This window comes from Meles meles, chromosome 4 (assembly GCF_922984935.1).
Source record: "Meles meles chromosome 4, mMelMel3.1 paternal haplotype, whole genome shotgun sequence".
In the NCBI taxonomy this organism is placed as follows: Eukaryota; Metazoa; Chordata; class Mammalia; order Carnivora; family Mustelidae; genus Meles; species Meles meles.
This window is the reverse complement of record NC_060069.1, coordinates 154,967-175,469: the sequence shown is the minus strand read 5'-3', so window position 1 is coordinate 175,469 and position 20,503 is coordinate 154,967.

Here is a 20,503-nt window from a genome sequence, read left to right as displayed (position 1 = left end):
GCATGGCGCGGCCACCCGGAAAACGAGCCGCGACGATGGGGCGCGGCCGGCAGCAGCGGCGCCGGGGAGTTTTCCCAGAGCACAGTGGATGGAGGCGCCGTGGCCTGGCGTCCGCCTCCGCCGTGGCGGGCGGCCGGGGCGCCCCTGGAGGGGGCTGGCCTCTGTGGGGAAACGGACTGGTCTCTCACTCCGCGGCTAGGACGAAGCCGCGAAAGGTGCCGTTGTCGCCGGGACGGTCGGGGGACTCGTGGCGCGGGACTCAGGGTTCCCCATGGGGAGGCCCCCAGGCTCAGGCCCCTGGCAACGGAAGGCTGAGCAAGCAGGCCCGGGCCCGGGCCCGACTTTCGGGGCTGGCCAGGCCCCAGCTGCTGGCGCCAGGGAGGGGACCCCCGGAGGCTGAGGAGCGGGAGGCGTCGGCCTCCCCGGGGCCCGCCTCCCGGAGCTCCTCCTGGCGGTGCCGGAACGCGACGACAGGCGATCCCGGACAGGGCCCCGGGGGGGGCCGCCCTGCAGCCCTGTGGTGCCCGAAGTGTGTTCGCCGGGCGTTTTCCGGCAAATTCTCACGAGCGTTCTGCCCAAATCGGGATCGATTTGGGCAGAACGCTCGTGAGAATTGGCCGGCGTTGGGCAGCCCTGGTCAGCGCCCAGTTCCGCGTGCAGCAGGGCCCTTTCTCGCTCGGGGCATGGCGCGGCCTCCCGGAAAACGAGCCGCGACGATGGGGCGCGGCCGGCAGCCGCGGCGCCGGGGAGTTTTCCCCGAGCAGAGTGGATGGAGGCGCCGTGGCCTGGCGTCAGCCTCCGCCGTGGCGGGCGGCCGGGGCGCCCCTGGAGGGGGCTGGCCTCTGTGGGGAAACGGACTGGTCTCTCACTCCGCGGCTAGGACGAAGCCGCGAAAGGTGCCGTTGTCGCCGGGACGGTCGGGGGACTCGTGGCGCGGGACTCAGGGTTCCCCATGGGGAGGCCCCCAGGCTCAGGCCCCTGGCAACGGAAGGCTGAGCAAGCAGGCCCGGGCCCGGGCCCGGCTTTCGGGGCTGGCCCGGCCCCAGCTGCGGGCGCCAGTGACGGGACCCCCGGAGGCTGAGGAGCGGGAGGCGTCGGCCTCCCCGCGGTACGCCTACCGGAGCTCCTCCTGGAGGTGCCGGAACGCGACGACCCGCGATCCCGGACAGGGCCCTGGGGGGGGCCGCCCTGCGGCCCTGTGGTGCCCGAAGTGTGTTCGCCGGGCGTTTTCCGGCCAATTCTCACGAGCGTTCTGCCCAAATCGGGATCGATTTGGGCAGAACGCTCGTGAGAATTGGCCGGCGTTGGGCAGCCCTGGTCAGCGCCCAGTTCCGCGTGCAGCAGGGCCCTTTCTCGCTCGGGGCATGGCGCGGCCACCCAGAAAACGAGCCGCGGCGAAGGAGCGCGGCCGGCAGCCGCGGCGCCGGGCAGTTTTCCCTGAGCAGAGTGGATGGAGGCGCCGTGGCCGGGCGTCCGCCTCCGCCGTGGCGGGCGGCCGGGGCGCCCCTGGAGGGGGCTGGCCTCTGTGGGGAAACGGACTGGTCTCTCACTCCGCGGCTAGGACGAAACCGCGAATGGTGCCGTTGTCGCAGGGACGGTCGGGGGACTCGTGGCGCGGGACTCAGGGTTCCCCATGGGGAGGCCCCCAGGCTCAGGCCCCTGGCAACGGACGGCTGAGCAAGCAGGCCCGGGCCCGGGCCCGGCTTTCGGAGCTGGCCCGGCCCCAGCTGCCGGCGCCAGGGAGGGGACCCCCGGAGGCTGAGGAGCGGGAGGCGTCGGCCTCCCCGGGGCACGCCTCCCGGAGCTCCTCCTGGCGGTGCCGGAACGCGATGACAGGCGATCCCGGACAGGGCCCCGGGGGGGGCCGCCCTGCAGCCCTGTGGTGCCCGAAGTGTGTTCGCCGGGCGTTTTCCGGCCAATTCTCACGAGCGATCTGCCCAAATCGGGATCGATTTGGGCAGAACGCTCGTGAGAATTGGCCGGCGTTGGGCAGCCCTGGTCAGCGCCCAGTTCCGCGTACAGCAGGGCCCTTCTCGCTCGGGGCATGGCGCGGCCACCCGGAAAACGAGCCGCGACGATGGGGCGCGGCCGGCAGCCGCGGCGCCGGGGAGTTTTCCCCGAGCAGAGTGGATGGAGGCGCCGTGGCCGGGCGTCAGCCTCCGCCGTGGCGGGCGGCCGGGGCGCCCCTGGAGGGGGCTGGCCTCTGTGGGGAAACGGACTGGTCTCTCACTCCGCGGCTAGGACGAAGCCGCGAAAGGTGCCGTTGTCGCCGGGACGGTCGGGGGACTCGTGGCACGGGACTCAGGGTTCCCCATGGGGAGGCCCACAGGCTCAGGCCCCTGGCAACAGAAGGCTGAGCAAGCAGGACCGGGCCCGGGCCCGGCTTTCGGGGCTGGCCCGGCCCCAGCTGCCGGCGCCAGGGAGGGGACCCCCGGAGGCTGAGGAGCGGGAGGCGTCGGCCTCCCCGGGGCACGCCTCCCGGAGCTCCTCCTGGCGGTGCCGGAACGCGACGACCCGCGATCCCGGACAGGGCTCCGGGGGGGGCCGCCCTGCGGCCCTGTGGTGCCCGAAGTGTGTTCGCCGGGCGTTTTCCGGCCAATTCTCACGAGCGTTCTGCCCAAATCGGGATCGATTTGGGCAGAACGCTCGTGAGAATTGGCCAGCGTTGGGCAGCCCTGGTCAGCGCCCAGTTCCGCGTGCAGCAGGGCCCTTTCTCGCTCGGGGCATGGCGCGGCCACCCGGAAAACGAGCCGCGACGATGGGGCGCGGCCGGCAGCAGCGGCGCCGGGGAGTTTTCCCCGAGCAGAGTGGATGGTGGCGCCGTGGCCTGGCGTCCGCCTTCGCCGTGGAGGGCGGCCGGGGCGCCCCTGGAGCGGGCTGGCCTCTCTGGGGAAACGGACTGGTCTCTCACTCCGCGGCTAGGACGAAGACGCAAAAGGTGCCGTCGTCGCCGGGACGGTCGGGAGACTCGTGGCGCGGGACTCAGGGTTCCCCATGGGGAGGCCCCCAGGCTCAGGCCCCTGGCAACGGAAGGCTGAGTAAGCAGGCCCGGGCCCGGGCCCGGCTTTCGGGGCTGGCCCGGCCCCGGATGCCGGCGCCTGGGAGGGGACCCCCGGAGGCTGAGGAGCGGGAGGCGTCGGCCTCCTCGGGGCACGCCTCCCGGAGCTCCTCCTGGCGGTGCCGGAACGCGACAACCCGCGATCCCGGACAGGGCCCCGAAGGGGCCGCCCTGCGGCCCTGTGGTGCCCGAAGTGTGTTCGCCGGGCGTTTTCCGGCCAATTCTCACGAGCGTTCTGCCCAAATCGGGATCGATTTGGGCAGAACGCTCGTGAGAATTGGCCGGCGTTGGGCAGCCCTGGTCAGCGCCCAGTTCCGTGTGCAGCAGGGCCCTTTCTCGCTCGGGGCATGGCGCGGCCACCCGGAAAACGAGCCGCGACGATGGGGCGCGGCCGGCAGCCGCGGCGCCGGGCAGTTTTCCCCGAGCAGAGTGGATGGAGGCGCCGTGGCCGGGCGTCCGCCTCCGCCGTGGCGGGCGGCCGGGGCGCCCCTAGAGGGGGCTGGCCTCTGTGGGGAAAAAGACTGGTCTCTCACTCCGCGGCTAGGACGAAGCCGCGAAAAGTGCCGTTGTCGCCGGGACGGTCGGCGGACTCTTGGCGCGGGACTCAGGGTTCCCCATGGGGAGGCCCCCAGGCTCAGGCCCCTAGCAATGGAAGGCTGAGAAAGCAGGCCCGGGCCCGGGCCCGGCTTTCGGGGCTGGCCCGGCCCCAGCTGCCGGTGCCAGGGAGGGGACCCCCGGAGGCTGAGGAGCGGGAGGCGTCGGCCTCCCCAGGGCACGCCTCCCGGAGCTCCTCCTGGAGGTGCCGGAACGCGACGACACGCGATCCCGGACAGGGCCCCGGGGGGGGCCGCCCTGCGGGCCTGTGGTGCCCGAAGTGTGTTCGCCGGGCGTTTTCCGGCCAATTCTCACGAGCGTTCTGCCCAAATCGGGATCGATTTGCGCAGAACGCTCGTGAGAATTGGCCGTCGTTGGGCAGCCCTGGTCAGCGCCCAGTTCCGCGTGCCGCAGGGCCCTTTCTCGCTCGGGGCATGGCGCGGCTACCCGGAAACGAGCCGCGACGATGGGGCGCGGCCGGCAGCCTGGCGCCGGGGAGTTTTCCCTGAGCAGAGTGGATGGAGGCGCCGTGGCCGGGCGTCCGCCTCCGCCGTGGCGGGCGGTCGGGGCGCCCCTGGAGGGGGCTGGCCTCTGTGGGGAAACGGACTGGTCTCTCTCTCCGCGGCTAGGACGAAGCCGCGAATGGTGCCGTTGTCGCAGGGACGGTCGGGGGACTCATGGCGCGGGACTCAGGGTTCCCCATTGGGAGGCCCCCAGGCTCAGGCCCCTGGCAACGGAAGGCTGAGCAAGCAGGCCCGGGACCGGGCCCGGCTTTCGGGGCTGGCCGGGCCCCAGCTGCCGGCGCCAGGGAGGGGACCCCCGGAGGCTGAGGAGCGGGAGGCGTCGGCCTCCCCGGGGCACGCCTCCCGGAGCTCCTCCTGGCGGTGTCGGAACGCGACGACCCGCGATCCCGAACAGGGCCCCGGGGGGGGCCGCCCTGCGGCCCTGTGGTGCCCGAAGTGTGTTCGCCGGGCGTTTTCCGGCCAATGCTCACGAGCGTTCTGCCCAAATCGGGATCGATTTGGGCAGAACGCTCGTGAGAATTGGCCGGCGTTGGGCAGCCCTGGTCAGCGCCCAGTTCCGCGTGCAGCAGGGCCCTTCTCGCTCGGGGCATGGCGCGCCCACCCAGAAAACGAGCCGCGACGATGGGACGCGGCCGGCAGCCGCGGCGCCGGGGAGTTTTCCCCGAGCAGAGTGGATGGAGGCGCCGTGGCCGGGCGTCCGCCTCCGCCATGGCGGGCGGCCGGGGCGCCCCTAGAGGGGGCTGGCCTCTGTGGGGAAAAAGACTGGTCTCTCACTCCGCGGCTAGGACGAAGCCGCGAAAGGTGCCGTTGTCGCCGGAACGGTCGGCGGACTCGTGGCGCGGGACTCAGGGTTCCCCATGGGGAGGCCCCCAGGCTCAGGCCCCTGGCAACAGAAGGCTGAGCAAGCAGGCCCGGGCCCGGGCCCGGCTTTCGGGGCTGGCCCGGCCCCAGCTGCCGGTGCCAGGGAGGGGACCCCCGGAGGCTGAGGAGCGGGAGGCGTCGGCCTCCCCGGGGCACGCCTCCCAGAGCTCCTCCTGGCGGTGCCGGAAAGCGACGACCCGCGATCCAGGACAGGGCCCCGGGGGGGCCGCCCTGCAGCCCTGTGGTGCCCGAAGTGTGTTCGCCGGGCGTTTTCCGGCCAATGCTCACGAGCGTTCTGCCCAAATCGGGATCGATTTGGGCAGAACGCTCGTGAGAATTGGCCGGCGTTGGGCAGCCCTGGTCAGCGCCCAGTTCCGCGTGCAGCAGGGCCCTTTCTCGCTCGGGGCATGGCGCGGCCACCCGGAAAACGAGCCGCGACGATGGGGCGCGGCCGGCAGCCGCGGCGCCAGGCAGTTTTCCCCGAGCAGAGTGGATGGAGGCGCCGAGCCCGGGCGTCCGCCTCCGCCGTGGCGGGAGGCCGGGGTGCCCCTGGAGGGGGCTGACCTCTGTGGGGAAACGGACTAGTCTCTCACTCCGCGGCTAGGACGAAGCCTTGAAAGGTGCCGTTGTCGCCGGGACGGTCGGGGGACTCGTGCCGCGGGACTCAGGGTTCCCCATGGGGAGGCCCCCATGCTCAGGCCCCTGGCAACGGAAGGCTGAGCAAGCAGGCCCGGGCCCGGGCCCGGCTTTCGGGGCTGGCCCGGCCCCAGCTGCCGGCGCCAGGGAGGGGACCCCCGGAGGCTGAGGAGCGGGAGGCGTCGGCCTCCCCGGGGCACGCCTCCCGGAGCTCCTCCAAGAGGTGCCGGAACGCGACGACCCGCGATCCCGGACAGGGCCCCGGGGGGGCCGCCCTGCGGCCCTGTTGTGCCCGAAGTGTGTTCGCCGGGCGTTTTCCGGCCAATTCTCACGAGCGTTCTGCCCAAATCGGGATCGATTTGGGCAGAACGCTCGTGAGAATTGGCCGGCGTTGGGCAGCCCTGGTCAGCGCCCAGTTCCGCGTGCAGCAGGGCCCTTTCTCGCTCGGGGCATGGCGCGGCCACCCGGAAAACGAGCCGCGACGATGGGGCGCGGCCGGCAGCCGCGGCGCCGGGGAGTTTTCCCCGAGCAGAGTGGATGGAGGCGCCGTGGCCGGGCGTCTGCCTCCGCCGTGGCGGGCGGCCGGGGCGCCCCTGGAGGGGGCTGGCCTCTGTGGGGAAACGGACTGGTCTCTCACTCCGCAGCTAGGACGAAGCCGCGAAAGGTGCCGTTGTCGCCGGGACGGTCGGGGGACTCGTGGCGCGGGACTCAGGGTTCCCCATGGGGAGGCCCCCAGGCTCAGGCCCCTGGCAACGGAAGGCTGAGCAAGCAGGCCCGGGCCCGGGCCCGGCTTTCGGGCCTGGCCCGGCCCCAGCGGCCGTGCCAGGGAGGGGACCCCCGGAGGCTGAGGAGCGGGAGGCATCGGCCTCCCCGGGGCCCGCCTCCCGGAGCTCCTCCTGGCGGTGCCAGAACGCGACGACCCGCGATCCCGGACAGGGCCCCGGGGGGGGCCGCCCTGCGGCCCTATGGTGCCCGAAGTGTGTTCGCCGGGCGTTTTCCGGCCAATTCTCACGAGCGTTCTGCCCAAATCGGGATCGATTTGGGCAGAACGCTCGTGAGAATTGGCCGGCGTTGGGCAGCCCTGGTCAGCGCCCAGTTCCGTGTGCAGCAGGGCCCTTTCTCGCTCGGGGCATGGCGCGGCCACCCGGAAAACGAGCCGCGACGATGGGGCGCGGCCGGCAGCCGCGGCGCCGGGCAGTTTTCCCCGAGCAGAGTGGATGGAGGCGCCGAGCCCGGGCGTCCGCCTCCGCCGTGGCGGGAGGCCGGGGTGCCCCTGGAGGGGGCTGACCTCTGTGGGGAAACGGACTAGTCTCTCACTCCGCGGCTAGGACGAAGCCTTGAAAGGTGCCGTTGTCGCCGGGACGGTCGGGGGACTCGTGGCGCGGGACTCAGGGTTCCCCATGGGGAGGCCCCCATGCTCAGGCCCCTGGCAACGGAAGGCTGAGCAAGCAGGCCCGGGCCCGGGCCCGGCTTTCGGGGCTGGCCCGGCCCCAGCTGCCGGCGCCAGGGAGGGGACCCCCGGAGGCTGAGGAGCGGGAGGCGTCGGCCTCCCCGGGGCACGCCTCCCGGAGCTCCTCCAAGAGGTGCCGGAACGCGACGACCCGCGATCCCGGACAGGGCCCCGGGGGGGCCGCCCTGCGGCCCTGTTGTGCCCGAAGTGTGTTCGCCGGGCGTTTTCCGGCCAATTCTCACGAGCGTTCTGCCCAAATCGGGATCGATTTGGGCAGAACGCTCGTGAGAATTGGCCGGCGTTGGGCAGCCCTGGTCAGCGCCCAGTTCCGCGTGCAGCAGGGCCCTTTCTCGCTCGGGGCATGGCGCGGCCACCCGGAAAACGAGCCGCGACGATGGGGCGCGGCCGGCAGCCGCGGCGCCGGGGAGTTTTCCCCGAGCAGAGTGGATGGAGGCGCCGTGGCCGGGCGTCTGCCTCCGCCGTGGCGGGCGGCCGGGGCGCCCCTGGAGGGGGCTGGCCTCTGTGGGGAAACGGACTGGTCTCTCACTCCGCAGCTAGGACGAAGCCGCGAAAGGTGCCGTTGTCGCCGGGACGGTCGGGGGACTCGTGGCGCGGGACTCAGGGTTCCCCATGGGGAGGCCCCCAGGCTCAGGCCCCTGGCAACGGAAGGCTGAGCAAGCATGCCCGGACCCGGGCCCGGCTTTCGGGGCTGGCCCGGTCCCACCTGCCGGCGCCAGGGAGGGGACCCCCGGAGGCTGAGGAGCGGGAGGCGTCGGCCTCCCCAGGGCACGCCTCCCGGAGCTCCTCCTGGAGGTGCCGGAACGCGACGACCTGCGATCCCGGACAGGGCCCCGGGGGGGGCCGCCCTGCGGGCCTGTGGTGCCCGAAGTGTGTTCGCCGGGCGTTTTCCGGCCAATTCTCACGAGCGTTCTGCCCAAATCGGGATCGATTTGCGCAGAACGCTCGTGAGAATTGGCCGTCGTTGGGCAGCCCTGGTCAGCGCCCAGTTCCGCGTGCTGCAGGGCCCTTTCTCGCTCGGGGCATGGCGCGGCTACCCGGAAACGAGCCGCGACGATGGGGCGCGGCCGGCAGCCTGGCGCCGGGGAGTTTTCCCTGAGCAGAGTGGATGGAGGCGCCGTGGCCGGGCGTCCGTCTCCGCCGTGGCGGGCGGTCGGGGCGCCCCTGGAGGGGGCTGGCCTCTGTGGGGAAACGGACTGGTCTCTCACTCCGCGGCTAGGACGAAGCCGCGAATGGTGCCGTTGTCGCCGGGACGGTCGGGGGACTCATGGCGCGGGACTCAGGGTTCCCCATTGGGAGGCCCCCAGGCTCAGGCCCCTGGCAACGGAAGGCTGAGCAAGCAGGCCCGGGACCGGGCCCGGCTTTCGGGGCTGGCCGGGCTCCAGCTGCCGGCGCCAGGGAGGGGACCCCCGGAGGCTGAGGAGCGGGAGGCGTCGGCCTCCCCGGGGCACGCCTCCCGGAGCTCCTCCTGGCGGTGCCGGAACGCGACGACCCGCGATCCCGGACAGGGCCCCGGGGGGGGCCGCCCTGCGGCCCTGTGGTGCCCGAAGTGTGTTCGCCGGGCGTTTTCCGGCCAATTCTCACGAGCGTTCTGCCCAAATCGGGATCGATTTGGGCAGAACGCTCGTGAGAATTGGCCGGCGTTGGGCAGCCCTGGTCAGCGCCCAGTTCCGCGTGCAGCAGGGCCCTTCTCGCTCGGGGCATGGCGCGGCCACCCAGAAAACGAGCCGCGACGATGGGACGCGGCCGGCAGCCGCGGCGCCGGGGAGTTTTCCCCGAGCAGAGTGGATGGAGGCGCCGTGGCCGGGCGTCCGCCTCCGCCATGGCGGGCGGCCGGGGCGCCCCTAGACGGGGCTGGCCTCTGTGGGGAAAAAGACTGGTCTCTCACTCCGCGGCTAGGATGAAGCCGCGAAAGGTGCCGTTGTCGCCGGAACGGTCGGCGGACTCGTGGCGCGGGACTCAGGGTTCCCCATGGGGAGGACCCCAGGCTCAGGCCCCTGGCAACGGAAGGCTGAGCAAGCAGGCCCGGGCCCGGGCCCGGCTTTCGGGGCTGGCCCGGCCCCAGCTGCCGGTGCCAGGGAGGGGACCCCCGGAGGCTGAGGAGCGGGAGGCGTCGGCCTCCCCGGGGCACGCCTCCCAGAGCTCCTCCTGGCGGTGCCGGAAAGCGACGACCCGCGATCCAGGACAGGGCCCAGGGGGGGGCCGCCCTGCAGCCCTGTGGTGCCCGAAGTGTGTTCGCCGGGCGTTTTCCGGCCAATGCTCACGAGCGTTCTGCCCAAATCGGGATCGATTTGGGCAGAACGCTCGTGAGAATTGGCCGGCGTTGGGCAGCCCTGGTCAGCGCCCAGTTCCGCGTGCAGCAGGGCCCTTTCTCGCTCGGGGCATGGCGCGGCCACCCGGAAAACGAGCCGCGACGATGGGGCGCGGCCGGCAGCCGCGGCGCCAGGCAGTTTTCCCCGAGCAGAGTGGATGGAGGCGCCGAGCCCGGGCGTCCGCCTCCGCCGTGGCGGGAGGCCGGGGTGCCCCTGGAGGGGGCTGACCTCTGTGGGGAAACGGACTAGTCTCTCACTCCGCGGCTAGGACGAAGCCTTGAAAGGTGCCGTTGTCGCCGGGACGGTCGGGGGACTCGTGGCGCGGGACTCAGGGTTCCCCATGGGGAGGACCCCATGCTCAGGCCCCTGGCAACGGAAGGCTGAGCAAACAGGCCCGGGCCCGGGCCCGGCTTTCGGGGCTGGCCCGGCCCCAGCTGCCGGCGCCAGGGAGGGGACCCCTGGAGGCTGAGGAGCGGGAGGCGTCGGCCTCCCCGGGGCACGCCTCCCGGAGCTCCTCCAAGAGGTGCCGGAACGCGACGACCCGCGATCCCGGACAGGGCCCCGGGGGGGGCCGCCCTGCGGCCCTGTTGTGCCCGAAGTGTGTTCGCCGGGCGTTTTCCGGCTAATTCTCACGAGCGTTCTGCCCAAATCGGGATCGATTTGGGCAGAACGCTCGTGAGAATTGGCCGGCGTTGGGCAGCCCTGGTCAGCACCCAGTTCCGCGTGCAGCAGGGCCCTTTCTCGCTCGGGGCATGGCGCGGCCACCCGGAAAACGAGCCGCGACGATGGGGCGCGGCCGGCAGCCGCGGCGCCGGGCAGTTTTCCCCGAGCAGAGTGGATGGAGGCGCCGTGGGCGGGCGTCCGCCTCCGCCGTGGCGGGCGGACGGGGCGCCCCTGGAGGGGGCTGGCCTCTGTGGGGAAACGGACTGGTCTCTCACTCCGCGGCTAGGAAGAAGCCGCGAAAGGTGCCGTTGTCGCCGGGACGGTCGGGGGACTCGTGGCGAGGGACTCAGGGTTCCCCATGGGGAGGCCCCCAGGCTCAGGCCCCTGGCAACGGAAGGCTGAGCAAGCAGGCCCGGGCCCGGGCCCGGCTTTCGGGGCTGGTCCGGCCCCAGCTGCCGGCGCCATGGAGGGGAGCCCCGGAGGCTGAGGAGCGGGAGGCGTCGGCCTCCCCGGGGCACGCCTCCCGGAGCTCCTCCTGGAGGTGCCGGAACGCGACGACCTGCGATCCCGGACAGGGCCCCGGGGGGGGCCGCCCTGCAGGCCTGTGGTGCCCGAAGTGTGTTCGCCGGGCGTTCTCCGGCCAATTCTCACGAGCGTTCTGCCCAAATCGGGATCGATTTGCGCAGAACGCTCGTGAGAATTGGCCGGCGTTGGGCAGCCCTGGTCAGCGCCCAGTTCCGCGTGCGGCAGGGCCCTTTCTCGCTCGGGGCATGGCGCGGCCACCCGGAAACGAGCCGCGACGATGGGGCGCGGCCGGCAGCCTCGGCGCGGGGAGTTTTCCCCGAGCAGAGTGGATGGAGGCGCCGTGGCCGGGCGTCCGCCTCCGCCGTGGCGGGCGGCCGGGGTGCCCCTAGAGGGGGCTGGCCTCTGTTGGGAAAAAGACTGGTCTCTCACTCCGCGGCTAGGACGAAGCCACGAAAGGTGCCGTTGTCGCCGGGATGGTCGGCGGACTCGTGGCGCGGGACTCAGGGTTCCCCATGGGGAGGCCCCCAGGCTCAGGCCCCTGGCAACGGAAGGCTGAGCAAGCAGGCCCGGACCCGGGCCCGGCTTTCGGGGCTGGCCCGGCCCCAGCTGCCGGCGCCAGGGAGGGGACCCCCGGAGGCTGAGGAGCGGGAGGCGTCGGCATCCCCGGGGCACGCCTCCCGGAGCTCCTCCTGGCGGTGCCAGAACGCGACAACAGGCGATCCCGGACAGGGCCCCGGGGGGGGCCGCCCTGCAGCCCTGTGGTGCCCGAAGTGTGTTCGCCGGGCGTTTTCCGGCCAATTCTCACGAGCGTTCTGCCCAAATCGGGATCGATTTGGGCAGAACGCTCGTGAGAATTGGCCGGCGTTGGGCAGCCCTGGTCAGCGCCCAGTTCCGCGTGCAGCAGGGCCCTTCTCGCTCGGGGCATGGCGCGGCCACCCAGAAAAGGAGCCGCGACGATGGGACGCGGCCGGCAGCCGCGGCGCCGGGGAGTTTTCCCCGAGCAGAGTGGATGGAGGCGCCGTGGCCGGGCGTCCGCCTCCGCCATGGCGGGCGGCCGGGGCGCCCCTAGAGGGGGCTGGCCTCTGTGGGGAAAAAGACTGGTCTCTCACTCCGCGGCTAGGATGAAGCCGCGAAAGGTGCCGTTGTCGCCGGAACGGTCGGCGGACTCGTGGCGCGGGACTCAGGGTTCCCCATGGGGAGGACCCCAGGCTCAGGCCCCTGGCAACGGAAGGCTGAGCAAGCAGGCCCGGGCCCGGGCCCGGCTTTCGGGGCTGGCCCGGCCCCAGCTGCCGGTGCCAGGGAGGGGACACCCGGAGGCTGAGGAGCGGGAGGCGTCGGCCTCCCCGGGGCACGCCTCCCAGAGCTCCTCCTGGCGGTGCCGGAAAGCGACTACCCGCGATCCAGGACAGGGCCCCGGGGGGGGCCGCCCTGCAGCCCTGTGGTGCCCGAAGTGTGTTCGCCGGGCGTTTTCCGGCCAATGCTCACGAGCGTTCTGCCCAAATCGGGATCGATTTGGGCAGAACGCTCGTGAGCATTGGCCGGCGTTGGGCAGCCCTGGTCAGCGCCCAGTTCCGCGTGCAGCAGGGCCCTTTCTCGCTCGGGGCATGGCGCGGCCACCCGGAAAACGAGCCGCGACGATGGGGCGCGGCCGGCAGCCGCGGCGCCAGGCAGTTTTCCCCGAGCAGAGTGGATGGAGGCGCCGAGCCCGGGCGTCCGCCTCCGCCGTGGCGGGAGGCCGGGGTGCCCCTGGAGGGGGCTGGCCTCTGTGGGGAAACGGACTAGTCTCTCACTCCGCGGCTAGGACGAAGCCTTGAAAGGTGCCGTTGTCGCCGGGACGGTCGGGGGACTCGTGGCGCGGGACTCAGGGTTCCCCATGGGGAGGACCCCATGCTCAGGCCCCTGGCAACGGAAGGCTGAGCAAGCAGGCCCGGGCCCGGGCCCGGCTTTCGGGGCTGGCCCGGCCCCAGCTGCCGGCGCCAGGGAGGGGACCCCTGGAGGCTGAGGAGCGGGAGGCGTCGGCCTCCCCGGGGCACGCCTCCCGGAGCTCCTCCAAGAGGTGCCGGAACGCGACGACCCGCGATCCCGGACAGGGCCCCGGGGGGGGCCGCCCTGCGGCCCTGTTGTGCCCGAAGTGTGTTCGCCGGGCGTTTTCCGGCTAATTCTCACGAGCGTTCTGCCCAAATCGGGATCGATTTGGGCAGAACGCTCGTGAGAATTGGCCGGCGTTGGGCAGCCCTGGTCAGCACCCAGTTCCGCGTGCAGCAGGGCCCTTTCTCGCTCGGGGCATGGCGCGGCCACCCGGAAAACGAGCCGCGACGATGGGGCGCGGCCGGCAGCCGCGGCGCCGGGGAGTTTTCCCCGAGCAGAGTGGATGGAGGCGCCGTGGCCGGGCGTCCGCCTCCGCCATGGCGGGCGCCCGGGGCGCCCCTAGAGGGGGCTGGCCTCTGTGGGGAAAAAGACTGGTCTCTCACTCCGCGGCTAGGACGAAGCCGCGAAAGGTGCCGTTGTCGCCGGGACGGTCGGCGGACTCGTGGCGCGGGACTCAGGGTTCCCCATGGGGAGGCCCCCAGGCTCAGGCCCCTGGCAACGGAAGGCTGAGCAAGCAGGCCCGGGCCCGGGCCCGGCTTTCGGGGCTGGCCCGGCCCCAGCTGCCGGTGCCAGGGAGGGGACCCCCGGAGGCTGAGGAGCGGGAGGCGTCGGCCTCCCCGGGGCACGCCTCCCAGAGCTCCTCCTGGCGGTGCCGGAACGCGACGACCCGCGATCCAGGACAGGGCCCCGGGGGGGGCCGCCCTGCAGCCCTGTGGTGCCCGAAGTGTGTTCGCCGGGCGTTTTCCGGCCAATGCTCACGAGCGTTCTGCCCAAATCGGGATCGATTTGGGCAGAACGCTCGTGAGAAATGGCCGGCGTTGGGCAGCCCTGGTCAGCGCCCAGTTCCGCGTGCAGCAGGGCCCTTTCTCGCTCGGGGCATGGCGCGGCCACCCGGAAAACGAGCCGCGACGATGGGGCGCGGCCGGCAGCCGCGGCGCCAGGCAGTTTTCCCCGAGCAGAGTGGATGGAGGCGCCGAGCCCGGGCGTCCGCCTCCGCCGTGGCGGGAGGCCGGGGTGCCCCTGGAGGGGGCTGGCCTCTGTGGGGAAACGGACTAGTCTCTCACTCCGCGGCTAGGACGAAGCCTTGAAAGGTGCCGTTGTCGCCGGGACGGTCGGGGGACTCGTGGCGCGGGACTCAGGGTTCCCCATGGGGAGGCCCCCAGGCTCAGGCCCCTGGCAACGGAAGGCTGAGCAAGCAGGCCCGGGCCCGGGCCCGGCTTTCGGGGCTGGCCCGGCCCCAGCTGCCGGTGCCAGGGAGGGGACCCCCGGAGGCTGAAGAGCGGGAGGCGTCGGCCTCCCCGGGGCACGCCTCCCGGAGCTCCTCCAGGAGGTGCCGGAACGCGACGACCCGCGATCCCGGACAGGGCCCCGGGGGGACCGCCCTGCGGCCCTGTGGTGCCCGAAGTGTGTTCGCCGGGCGTTTTCCGGCCAATTCTCATGAGCGTTCTGCCCAAATCGGGATCGATTTGGGCAGAACGCTCGTGAGAATTGGCCGGAGTTGGGCAGCCCTGGTCAGCGCCCAGTTCCGCGTGCAGCAGGGCCCTTTCTCGCTCGGGGCATGGCGCGGCCACCCGGAAAACGAGCCGCGACGATGGGGCGCGGCCGGCAGCCGCGGCGCCGGGGAGTTTTACCCGAGCAGAGTGGATGGAGGCGCCGTGGCCGGGCGTCCGCCTCCGCCGTGGCGGGCGGCCGGGGCGCCCCTGGAGGGGGCTGGCCTCTGTGGGGAAACGGACTGGTCTCTCACTCCGCGGCTAGGACGAAGCCGCGAAAGGTGCCGTTGTCGCCGGGACGGTCGGGGGACTCGTGGCGCGGGACTCAGGGTTCCCCATGGGGAGGCCCCCAGGCTCTGGCCCCTGGCAACGGAAGGCTGAGCAAGCAGGCCCGGGCCCGGGCCCGGCTTTCGGGGCTGGCCCGGCCCCAGCGGCCGGCGCCAGGGAGGGGACCCCCGGAGGCTGAGGAGCGGGAGGCGTCGGCCTCCCCGTGGCACGCCTCCCGGAGCTCCTCCTGGAGGTGCCGGAACGCGACGACCCGCGATCCCGGACAGGGCCCCGGTGGGGGCCGCCCTGCGGCCCTGTGGTGCCCGAAGTGTGTTCGCCGGGCGTTTTCCGGCCAATTCTCACGAGCGTTCTGCCCAAATCGGGATCGATTTGGGCAGAACGCTCGTGAGAATTGGCCGGCGTTGGGCAGCCCTGGTCAGCGCCCAGTTCCGCGTGCAGCAGGGCCCTTTCTCGCTCGGGGCATGGCGCGGCCACCCGGAAAACGAGCCGCGATGATGGGGCGCGGCCGGCAGCCGCGGCGCCGGGCAGTTTTCCCCGAGCAGAGTGGATGGAGGCGCCGTGGCCGGGCGTCCGCCTCCGCCGTGGCGGGCGGCCGGGGCGCCCCTAGAGGGGGCTGGCCTCTGTGGGGAAAAAGACTGGTCTCTCACTCCGCGGCTAGGACGAAGCCGCGAAAAGTGCCGTTGTCGCCGGGACGGTCGGCGGACTCGTGGCGCGGGACTCAGGGTTCCCCATGGGGAGGCCCCCAGGCTCAGGCCCCTGGCAACGGAAGGTTGAGCAAGCAGGCCCGGGCCCGGGCCCGGCTTTCGGGGCTGGCCCGGCCCCAGCTGCCGGTGCCAGGGAGGGGACCCCCGGAGGCTGAGGAGCGGGAGGCGTCGGCCTCCCCGGGGCACGCCTCCCGGAGCTCCTCCTGGCGGTGCCGGAACGCGACGACCCGCGATCCAGGACAGGGCCCCGGGGGGGGCCGCCCTGCGGCCCTGTGGTGCCCGAAGTGTGTTCGCCGGGCGTTTTCCGGCCAATTCGCACGAGCGTTCTGCCCAAATCGGGATCGATTTGGGCAGAACGCTCGTGAGAATTGGCCGGCGTTGGGCAGCCCTGGTCAGCGCCCAGGGCCGCGTGGACCAGGGCCCTTTCTCGCTTGGGGCATGGCGCGGCCACCCGGAAAACGAGCCGCGACGATGGGGCGCGGCCGGCGGCCCCGGCGCCGGGGAGTTTTCCCCGAGCAGAATGGATGGAGGCGCCGTGGCCGGGCGTCCGCCTCCGCCGTGGCGGGCGGCCGGGGCGCCCGTGGAGGGGGCTGGCCTCTGTGGGGGAACGGAGTGATCTCTCACTCCACGGCTGGGACGAAGCCGCGAAAGGTGCCGTGGTCGCCGGGACGGTCGGGGGGACTCTTGGCGCGGGACTCAGGGTTCCCCATGCGGAGGCCCCCAGGCTCAGGCCCCTGGCAACGGAAGGCTGAGCAAGCAGGCCCGGGCCCGGGCCCGGCTTTCGGGGCTGGCCCGGCCCCAGCGGCCGGCGCCAGGGAGGGGACCCCCGGAGGCTGAGGAGCGGGAGGCGTCGGCCTCCCCGGGGCCCGCCTCCCGGAGCTCCTCCTGGCGGTGCCGGAACGCGCCGACACGCGATCCCGGACAGGGCCCCGGGGGGGCGGCCCTGCGGCCCTCTGGTGCCCGAAGTGTGTTCGCCGGGCGTTTTCCGGCCAATTCTCACGAGCGTTCTGCCCAAATCGGGATCGATTTGGGCAGAACGCTCGTGAGAATTGGCCGGCGTTGGGCAGCCCTGGTCAGCGCCCAGGGCCGCGTGGAGCAGGGCCCTTTCTCGCTCGGGGCATGGCGCGGCCACCCGGAAAACGAGCCGCGACGATGGGGCGCGGCCGGCGGCCCCGGCGCCGGGGAGTTTTCCCCGAGCAGAGTGGATGGAGGCGCCGTGGCCGGGCGTCCGCCTCCGCCGTGGCGGGCGGCCGGGGCGCCCGTGGAGGGGGCTGGCCTCTGTGGGGGAACGGAGTGATCTCTCACTCCACGGATGGGACGAAGCCGCGAAAGGTGCCGTGGTCGCCGGGACGGTCGGGGGGACTCATGGCGCGGGACTCAGGTTTCCCCATGCGGAGGCCCCCAGGCTCAGGCCCCTGGCAACGGAAGGCTGAGCAAGCAGGCCCGGGCCCGGGCCCGGCTTTCGGGGCTGGCCCGGCCCCAGCGGCCGGCGCCAGGGAGGGGACCCCCGGAGGCTGAGGAGCGGGAGGCGTCGGCCTCCCCGGGGCCCGCCTCCCGGAGCTCCTCCTGGCGGTGCCGGAACGCGCCGACACGCGATCCCGGACAGGGCCCCGGGGGGGCGGCCCTGCGGCCCTCTGGTGCCCGAAGTGTGTTCGCCGGGCGTTTTCCGGCCAATTCTCACGAGCGTTCTGCCCAAATCGGGATCGATTTGGGCAGAACGCTCGTGAGAATTGGCCGGCGTTGGGCAGCCCTGGTCAGCGCCCAGGTCCGCGTGGAGCAGGGCCCTTTCTCGCTCGGGGCATGGCGCGGCCACCCGGAAAACGAGCCGCGACGATGGGGCGCGGCCGGCGACCCCGGCGCCGGGGAGTTTTCCCCGAGCAGAGTGGATGGAGGCGCCGTGGCCGGGCGTCCGCATCCGCCGTGGCGGGCGGCCGTGGCGCCCGTGGAGGGGGCTGGCCTCTGTGGGGGAACGGAGTGATCTCTCACTCCACGGCTTGGACGAAGCCGCGAAAGGTGCCGAGGTCGCCGGGACGGTCGGGGGGACTCGTGGCGCGGGACTCAGGGTTCCCCATGCGGAGGCCCCCAGGCTCAGGCCCCTGGCAACGGAAGGCTGAGCAAGCAGGCCCGGGCCCGGGCCCGGCTTTCGGGGCTGGCACGGCCCCAGTGGCCGGCGCCAGGGAGGGGACCCCCGGAGGCTGAGGAGCGGGAGGCGTCGGCCTCCCCGGGGCCCGCCTCCCGGAGCTCCTCCTGGCGGTGCCGGAACGCGAAGACACGCGATCCCGGACAGGGCCCCGGGGGTGCGGCCCTGCGGCCCTCTGGTTCCCGAAGTGTGTTCGCCGGGCGTTTTCCGGCCAATTCTCACGAGCGTTCTGCCCAAATCGGGATCGATTTGGGCAGAACGCTCGTGAGAATTGGCCGGCGTTGGGCAGCCCTGGTCAGCGCCCAGGGCCGCGTGGAGCAGGGCCCTTTCTCGCTCGGGGCATGGCGCGGCCACCCGGAAAACGAGCCGCGACGATGGGGCGCGGCCGGCGGCCCCGGCGCCGGGGAGTTTTCCCCGAGCAGAGTGGATGGAGGCGCCGTGGCCGGGCGTCCGCCTCCGCCGTGGTGGGCGGCCGGGGCGCCCGTGGAGGGGGCTGGCCTCTGTGGGGGAACGGAGTGATCTCTCACTCCACGGCTGGGACGAAGCCGCGAAAGGTGCCGTGGTCGCCGGGACGGTCGGGGGGACTCGTGGCGCGGGACTCAGGGTTCCCCATGCGGAGGCCCCCAGGCTCAGGCCCCTGGCAACGGAAGGCTGAGCAAGCAGGCCCGGGCCCGGGCCCGGCTTTCGGGGCTGGCCCGGCCCCCGCGGCCGGCGCCAGGGAGGGGACCCCCGGAGGCTGAGGAGCGGGAGGCGTCGGCCTCCCCGGGGCCCGCCTCCCGGAGCTCCTCCTGGCGGTGCAGGAACGCGCCGACACGCGATCCGGGACAGGGCCCCGGGGGGGCGGCCCTGCGGCCCTCTGGTGCCCGAAGTGTGTTCGCCGGGCGTTTTCCGGCCAATTCTCACGAGCGTTCTGCCCAAATCGGGATCGATTTGGGCAGAACCCTCGTGAGAATTGGCCGGCGTTGGGCAGCCCTGGTCAGCGCCCAGGGCCGCGTGGAGCAGGGCCCTTTCTCGCTGGGGGCATGGCGCGGCCACCCGGAAAACGAGCCGCGACGATGGGGCGCGGCCGGCGGCCCCGGCGCCGGGGAGTTTTCCCCGAGCAGAGTGGATGGAGGCGCCGTGGCCGGGCGTCCGCCTCCGCCGTGGCGGGCGGCCGGGGCGCCCGTGGAGGGGGCTGGCCTCTGTGGGGGAACGGAGTGATCTCTCACTCCACGGCTGGGACGAAGCCGCGAAAGGTGCCGTGGTCGCCGGGACGGTCGGGGGGACTCGTGGCGCGGGACTCAGGGTTCCCCATGCGGAGGCCCCCAGGCTCAGGCCCCTGGCAACGGAAGGCTGAGCAAGCAGGCCCGGGCCCGGGTATCGGGGCTGGCCCGGCCCCAGCGGCCGGCGCCAGGGAGGGGACCCCCGGAGGCTGAGGAGCGGGAGGTGTCGGCCTCCCCGGGGCCCGCCTCCCGGAGCTCCTCCTGGCGGTGCCGGAACGCGCCGACACGCGATCCCGGACAGGGCCGCGGGGGGGCGGCCCTGCGGCCCTCTGGTGCCCGAAGTGTGTTCGCCGGGCGTTTTCCGGCCAATTCTCACGAGCGTTCTGCCCAAATCGGGATCGATTTGGGCAGAACGCTCGTGAGAATTGGCCGGCGTTGGGCAGCCTTGGTCAGCGCCCAGGGCCGCGTGGAGAAGGGCCCTTTCTCGCTCGGGGCATGGCGCGGCCACCCGGAAAACGAGCCGCGACGATGGGGCGCGGCCGGCGGCCCCGGCGCCGGGGAGTTTTCCCCGAGCAGAGTGGATGGAGGCGCCGTGGCCGGGCGTCCGCCTCCGCCGTGGCGGGCGGCCGGGGCGCCCGTGGAGGGGGCTGGCCTCTGTGGGGGAACGGAGTGATCTCTCACTCCATGGCTGGGACGAAGCCGCGAAAGGTGCCGTGGTCGCCGGGACGGTCGGGGGGACTCGTGGCGCGGGACTCAGCGTTCCCCATGCGGAGGCCCCCAGGCTCAGGCCCCTGGCAACGGAAGGCTGAGCAAGCAGGCCCGGGCCCGGGCCCGGCTTTCGGGGCTGGCCCGGCCCCAGCGGCCGGCGCCAGGGAGGGGACCCCCGGAGGCTGAGGATCGGGAGGCGTCGGCCTCCCCGGGGCCCGCCTCCCGGAGCTCCTCCTGGCGGTGCCGGAACGCGCCGACACGCGATCCCGGACAGGGCCCCGGGGGGGCGGCCCTGCGGTCCTGTGGTGCCCGAAGTGTGTTCGCCGGGCGTTTTCCGGCCAATTCTCACGAGCGTTCTGCCCAAATCGGGATCGATTTGGGCAGAACGCTCGTGAGAATTGGCCGGCGTTGGGCAGCCCTGGTCAGCGCCCAGGGCCGCGTGGAGCAGGGCCCTTTCTCGCTCGGGGCATGGCGCGGCCACCCGGAAAACGAGCCGCGACGATGGGGCGCGGCCGGCGGCCCCGGCGCCGGGGAGTTTTCCCCGAGCAGAGTGGATGGAGGCGCCGTGGCCGGGCGTCCGCCTCCGCCGTGGCGGGCGGCCGGGGCGCCCGTGGAGGGGGCTGGCCTCTGTGGGGGAACGGAGTGATCTCTCACTCCACGGCTGGGACGAAGCCGCGAAAGGTGCCGTGGTCGCCGGGACGGTCGGGGGGACTCGTGGCGCGGGACTCAGGGTTCCCCATGCGGAGGCCCCCAGGCTCAGGCCCCTGGCAATGGAAGGCTGAGCAAGCAGGCCCGGGCCCGGGCCCGGGTTTCGGGGCTGGCCCGGCCCCAGCGGCCGGCGCCAGTGAGGGGACCCCCGGAGGCTGAGGAGCGGGAGGCGTCGGCGTCCACGGGGCCCGCATCCCGGAGCTCCTCCTGGCGGTGCCGGAACGCGACGACACGCGATCCCGGACAGGGCCCCGGGGGGGCGGCCCTGCGGCCCTCTGGTACCCGAAGTGTGTTCGCCGGGCGTTTTCCGGCCAATTCTCACGAGCGTTCTGCCCAAATCGGGATCGATTTGGGCAGAACGCCCGTGAGAATATGCCGGCGTTGGGCAGCCCTGGTCAGCGCCCAGGGCCGCGTGGAGCAGGGCCCTTTCTCGCTCGGGGCATGGCGCGGCCACCCGGAAAACGAGCCGCGACGATGGGGCGCGGCCGGCGGCCCCGGTACCGGTGAGTTTTCCCCGAGCAGAGTGGATGGAGG